Source organism: Marmota flaviventris, chromosome 9, assembly GCF_047511675.1.
Source record: "Marmota flaviventris isolate mMarFla1 chromosome 9, mMarFla1.hap1, whole genome shotgun sequence".
NCBI classification, from domain to species: domain Eukaryota; kingdom Metazoa; phylum Chordata; class Mammalia; order Rodentia; family Sciuridae; genus Marmota; species Marmota flaviventris.
This window is the reverse complement of record NC_092506.1, coordinates 113,332,837-113,339,547: the sequence shown is the minus strand read 5'-3', so window position 1 is coordinate 113,339,547 and position 6,711 is coordinate 113,332,837.

Sequence of the window (6,711 nt, the reverse complement as noted above, 5' to 3'; positions counted from 1 at the left end):
TGTTTCTGGGCTTGTCTACTTCCCCAAATTCCTTTATTAGGATTAAGACACCCTGCAATTGGAGACCTCTTTTTAATACAAATTTTCATTGAACATCTAACAACCATTAAAATACATCCAATAAAACCCTTAGGAAATGGGATGTGGGCACATAACTTTAGATAGTTCTAGGGGAAGTTGGAACCCCCCAAAAGCATAAGAAACTGTGGTAAGCTGAGGCAGAAAAATCACAAGTTTGAGGCCAGCCTCAACAATTTAGCAGGACTCTTAGCAAGGAGAGAAAGAGAGAGGGAGAGGGGTGGGGGGGAGAGAGAAAGAGAGAGAGAGAGAGAGAGAGAGAGAGAGAGAGAGAGGGAGGAAGAAGATAAAGAAGAAGAAGAAAAGGAGAGGAGGAGGAGGAGGAGGAGGAGGAGGAGGAGGAGGAGGAGGAGGAGAGAGGAGGAGGGTGGTGGGGGGAGGAGGACAGGAGAGGAGAGGGAAAGAAAGAGAAGAGAAAAGAAACCAACTGGGCATTTTGAAAGGGAGTTAAGAAGAACATGTGTGTGTGTGTGAAGGGTGGCTCAGTGAATAAAGAAAATAAATGGGAAGCAGATATCATCAGGAAACCAAATTTCTTACAGGTTAATGCCACTGCTAAAGGTAGGGGTTTTATTCCAATGTAGTGACATTTTTCCCAGTAGAACCTGACCACATCAATATTCATGTTGTTACAGGTGTGCCATATTATTATATTTGCTGACTTCTCCATTTCAAAAGCAATTCTATATTAATTTACATTAAGAAAAGGTACATTCTACAATATATTATACTGAAAGTTTTCCTTGGTACGATTCCCCTTGAATTGCCTAATTTATCTCTGTTGCTTTAGGGATTTTGACTTAAGAGACACCTAACCCAGTTTAACTTTCCTGGTCAAGGACCAATATTTAGAGTGAAGATCTGAGAGACTGCTGCTAATAAGAGAAAAAAAGAGAAGATCCTAAGTGGCCAGTCAAATCAAGGAAGTGATATGATTACTGCATTTCCATCACTAAAAGGTGTGACACAGGACCTTAAGAAAAGCTTCCCAAGTAGATGGTAGGGACAATTGCGGAGGCATCTTCCTTGGAGAGTTTTCATAAAACCAGAGATGGGTCTCCAACAGGATGCTGCAGTGAATAACATGGAGAATCTTTCCTCCTCTAGAAACAGTAGGGAAGCCTCTGATGGAAAAGAATGCAAATGAACGCTTGGTCCCGCCCCTGGGCCGTTGCTGTCTGCCATTACAGGAAGTGTGTGTCAATCAAAGCTTGACAGGGGAGATAGAACATTTTATTTTGGAAGCCAGAAGTTTGAGAACAATGACTGGAATTTCCTCTTTCTGTCCGGCAAGGGCTGTTTGTCATTGGGGAGATAAAAGTCCAGGGGTAGGGAATAAAGGTTATCGGGAACTGCGCAACACAGAGGCATGTTGGGGGGCGCGGTGGGAGGAGGGGTTATGGAGGAAATCTATTTCAATGCCTGTCATTAAGTTTCCATTAAAAGAACATTCAGTTAGGAATTCAAAAATAATTTAATCTCCCTAGCCAGATGCACCCAGCTGGGCTCCTTGGAGCTGAGCCCTGTAGAGAGGGAGATCTGCACACCCGCTGAAGGGGCTGGGAGCTGGTATGCATCTCCATCCAGCGCATCCCTGACTGCTTTGAATGTTCTAGAAGACACAAGGATCATTCAGGCGAGTGGACTTGTGCCATGGTACCAGAAAAATTTAATATAAGGGTATTTGCCAAGCTTTTTCTATGTCTGAGGCTGTCTTTTAAGCATTTTATGTACACTAACTCATTTAATTTTCACAACAATCCTCCGAGGTCATTAGTAGTATTAGACCTATTTTTCACATGAGTCAGATGAAATAAGGAACTTGTCTACAGTCATGAAGTAGCAAATGGCAGGGCTGGGACTCACATCCATGTTGGTCTGTCTTCAAAGCCCAAGTGTTTAAAATCACTTGTCTATGTCTTAAAATGAATTGCCCTCTGAGAAGACTCACGGACGCCATCAGATATTTACTAGAAACCCACTGTTGGTGCATGGTCTTACACTTTAGCGAAAACACTCATTGCTTAGCAAAGGTTAGATCCCCTGTTCAGGGCTTAATAAGCACCAATGGAATTACATGTTCTAGGAGAACGTGGTGTTTTTCCAGGGATTTTAGGTAACCTGTCTAGTGTGTCTCCAGAAGTATCATGGGCATCCTGAAGATTTGCCTATCCCGTTGGTACAAACTATCCTCTCAATACTATACACACACACACACACACACACACATATGTGTATATATAGTACAATATTCTCTCTATATTATATATACTACATATATGTCAGTAGTGTGTATATATATATATACACACACACACAATACATGTACCAGTTGCATATAATTTAAATACAGATATATATATATACACACACACACACACATCACTATTTCACTCTCTAAGGTGGAGACAGTTATTATTCCTATTCTGATAAATGGAGAAACGGAGCCTCAACTATCCTTGCAGAACAGGGTCTGTGTTTTCTATTCAATTCTATATTCCTAGCACCAGCACACTTACTGACAAAGTCAACAAACATTTTTGAATAAATAATTTTCGAGAACGTACATGGCTAATTGTAGATTTGAACCTAGATCTGTCCAAAGACCTTTTGATCAAGCTACAATATTTTCTAGCTGAGGGGCTTTGATAGGGGTCTTAACTTCATTGAATCTCAGTTTCCTTTTTTATAAAATGGAATTTTAAAATATAGTTGAGGAAAGATGAGTAAAATGATAGATGTACCTGCTCTTGGTAGAAAGTAAAGGGCAAATGAAGAGCCCACACAGGGCAGGAGCAATAGTGTTGAACCCCAGGGGGATGCAGGGAAGGCACTGGCCCACAGACAGGGCAGACCCATGAGGCAGGGCTCTACCAGAGATCAGAGGAAGCCTCGAGGAACAGGTGAGAGCACCCAGAGGCCCATCTGAGATGGGATGGGGCGAGAACTGGGGGCACTGGAGTAGGATCATGGTCCTTGGACTTCATTGCAAACCAACAGATGTTTGTATGGAGCTTCCTGTGAGTCACACACTGTGGATACCATGATGAGGGAGTAGGGATCATGCTCACTGGAAGGAAGGATCCTGGGCCTTAACCAGCCCGGAGGACCAGAGCTAAATTGCAGAATTGTTGGTTGTGGAGAAAGTCACTCCTTTGCCTTATGTAATAATGCTTATGGTTTAAAAAATTATATTGGCCCTACTGCTAACAATAAATCTATTATTAGTTATAGTTTTAAAATTATTTAAGCTTTAAAACAGTTTACCCTGCTAGGGATGAACAGTCAACAAACTGTTTTGAAGTCACTCGTAGTTATTCTCTCAGTGTCAGTATGTAGCAGCTTGATATGGATTCAGGTTCATTTGCTTTAGTTTCTTTCTAATTGCTGGATTGCTTATTGTTTTCCTTTTGTGATTTAACTGTTTTCTTATAAAATTATGAAAAAAACTCTCCAGGATTTCAAAGTGATAGAAGAGAGTTTAGAAATCTCACTTCTGTTCTGCCCTATGCTCATTTCTCTTCTCCTAATGTAAAGCTAATCATTCTTACTAGATGTAGCCTACTACTGTTCATTTTTTAAAGTTTTTATTTTTAATTGATAAATAATAATTGTATATATTTACAGGGTACAATGTAATGTTGTGATACATGTATGTACTGTGGAATGATCTAATTAGTCTAAATTGCATGTCCATCACCTCCAATATTAATAATTTTTTGATGGTGAGAACACTTAAAATTCTCTTTTAGCTATTTATACAACACATAATTCCTTGCTGTAGTCACTGTACTGTGCAATAGATCATGAGGTGGTCTTTTTTTGAAAAAATATAAGCAATACATATGAATTTACATTTCATTCTGTACAATGGGTAGGGTCCAGAAGCACTGTCTTGCCTTTTTTTTTTTTTTTTCACTTAATACCCTAATCTGCAGATCATCATGTGAGGATAGTTGCTGAGAACATCTACATCGGTGGGATCCATCCCCCCCCCTTTTCCCTTCATTGTTGCTTTCATAGTAACTGCTAGAATCTTGCTCTGGAGGCCTGGACCTACTTGCTTGATCTTGAGAGATCGTGGACATGCCTTGCATTCATTACAGCCTGCTCCCTTTGTGGGGTCCCTGCAGTGTTCACTCTCCCTGCCCAGCCCAGTAATGAGCAGGCCCTTGGGGCCAAAGTTCCCACAGCAAGTCAATCTTCCTGGGACTAGCAGCTATTCAAGAATCAAAACTTTCAGAATTCTGGTTGGTTAGAAAGTCAGAACAGGTGTCCTCAAGATAGACATCCCCACTCCAGTACATGGTCTAGGGGGGCTACAGTGAAGGTGATTCAATTCCCAGGGAATTCTGAGTAAACACCTTTTGATTAGGGTCTATGAACCCTTGGGGATTTGGGGGTCATGAGGCCTCCCATTGTATACAAAATTTCATGCATAAGTACATTAAAATTAGTAAAATTAGTGAATAAATGCTAAAAATGAAATATGAAAACATTGCTGAGTGAGGCAGAGGCAGGGAAAGGTGTCTGAAGGAGGTGACACCTGATCTGAGCTTACAGAATGGATAAGATTTGAAATAGGGAAAGGTAAGGGTAGCGGGGTGAATAACCAGGTGGCCAGATGTCCCAGACTAACAGAACCACAGGGTATAAATATGCATGGAGTTCTGAGAAATGATATGCAGATTGGTGTGACCACAGCATGGGAGGGAATTAGAGTCAGTGGAGCTCTAGAGGGAATTATAGGATCGGTCAACAGACATTTGGGGTCAGGCAGATATGAGTTTGAGTCATGGCTCAGTTAGTCAACCACTGGAGTCCTGAAGGGAGTGATGACATGATTATATGTGTATATTAGGAGTACAACGCTGGCATGAGGGAAAGTTTGGAGACAGAATCTAACTTTCTAGGGAGTTATGGAAATGCCATTACCATTTTCAGGAAGGGAAACTGAGGCTCAGAGACCATATGAGTTGCCCAGCTCACAAAGCTATGCGAAGGGAAGCAGGAGTGGTACCCCAGGGCTTCTGTCTTCCAGTTAGTGCAGTGCTCCTTTCTGCACCTCTCCCTTTCTTGGGGATACCCACAGACTTTGCACCTGGGGTCACTGATCCTGAAGGAAAGCTCACCTGAACAGCAGGGACCAGGAGAGCAGGTAAATCCATAGCACAGAGAAGGCACCATGTCTTTGAGCTGTTTCCTTGGAGGATTCAGGCCACCTGCATCCACCTTTGCACATGGCATCCAAGGAGCCTGAGAACCCTCACTGCAAGTCAGAGGCTTGTCTCCATGGTCACAATGGTGCCTTCTGGACTGCAAGTAGAGCTCAGAGACCACAATCATCCCCGTGGCTCCGTTTCTACATCACTGGTCATGGCCAGGTGCAACGTGAACCTATGGTGACCTTGGAGGAAAATTCCTAATGAAAACATGAAGGGTAAAAAAAATGCAGGCAAGAAAGGAACAGAGATGAAGGCACAGTGTGATGGTCAGGGGCTCTGAAGACAAGAGGACTTAGTGCAGACCCCAGCTTTCCCATTTACTGATCACATTATCTTGAACAAGTTCTTAGCCTTTCTAAACATTTTATCCCCATGTGATAACAATAATACCTACTTCAAAGGGTTACTGTAAGCATGATAGTGTGAAATAACAAGAAAAGCACTTAGAGGAAGGAGAGGAAAGGGAACCTCCCCAGGGTCAGTCATAAGCTTTATATCATTGTGCTTCATATAGGCTCCCAACAAGCAGTTTGAGTGACAATGTTGAGGTGAGAATTTCAGTGATGACAGGCAAAGACTGGTATTGAGGTGTGTCCTCAGTGTGCTCTTGCTACCCCTGCCCTAAAACTCACCATTTCTCACTTTTAGATTTCTCCCTAACTTTTATTCCAAGCCTTAATCATAACCAGAGACAAAATAGCTCACCTTCCTCCCATTGCTGCTTCAGTTTCTGCTGTGGATGTGCAGAATCCTAGAGGCTTAGCAGTGAAGGAGACTTAGGCAAACCCTGATCCTATCCCATTGTTTTACAAGTGGAGGAACTAAGGGCCTTATCAGGTGGCAAAAGTTTTGACTGCTAGTCCTACCTGTGCTTCTGACATTGACATTCCCCTGAGTGTCTGGGAAGCAGGGACAGGTAGGGTGGGTTATTGAACTAACTGGAGGGAAAGGGAAAAGAAGGGGAGCCTACCTCTGGTCAATCATAAGCAAGTCTGCACTTTGTAGGGGAGGTGCACCTTTGACCAGCAGGTGGTGCTACATACCTCCAGATCCTTATAGTGAAACTCATCTGGTTGAAAAATTGATTGCCTGCAAGGATTAAGTGGAGTGGAGAGATGGGTGGCCCTTACCCAGAAAGCTTTTCAGTGGCTATTGTAATGTTTACAATATTTAACAGAGAGATAAAATATCCGCTCCTCTCATTGTCATTGGGCTGATAAAATGAAAGATTTCAGAAAACTGAATTGTGATATAAATATATAAGTTTACAACTCTCTAAGGATTCAATGAAGAGAATATTGTTTTCATGTATTAAGAGTCTATGATATTCTATGTGATTTACATTTTCCTTACAATAAAGCTGAAATAATATTGTTATTTTTCCATCTTATAAAAATGAAAACAGTGG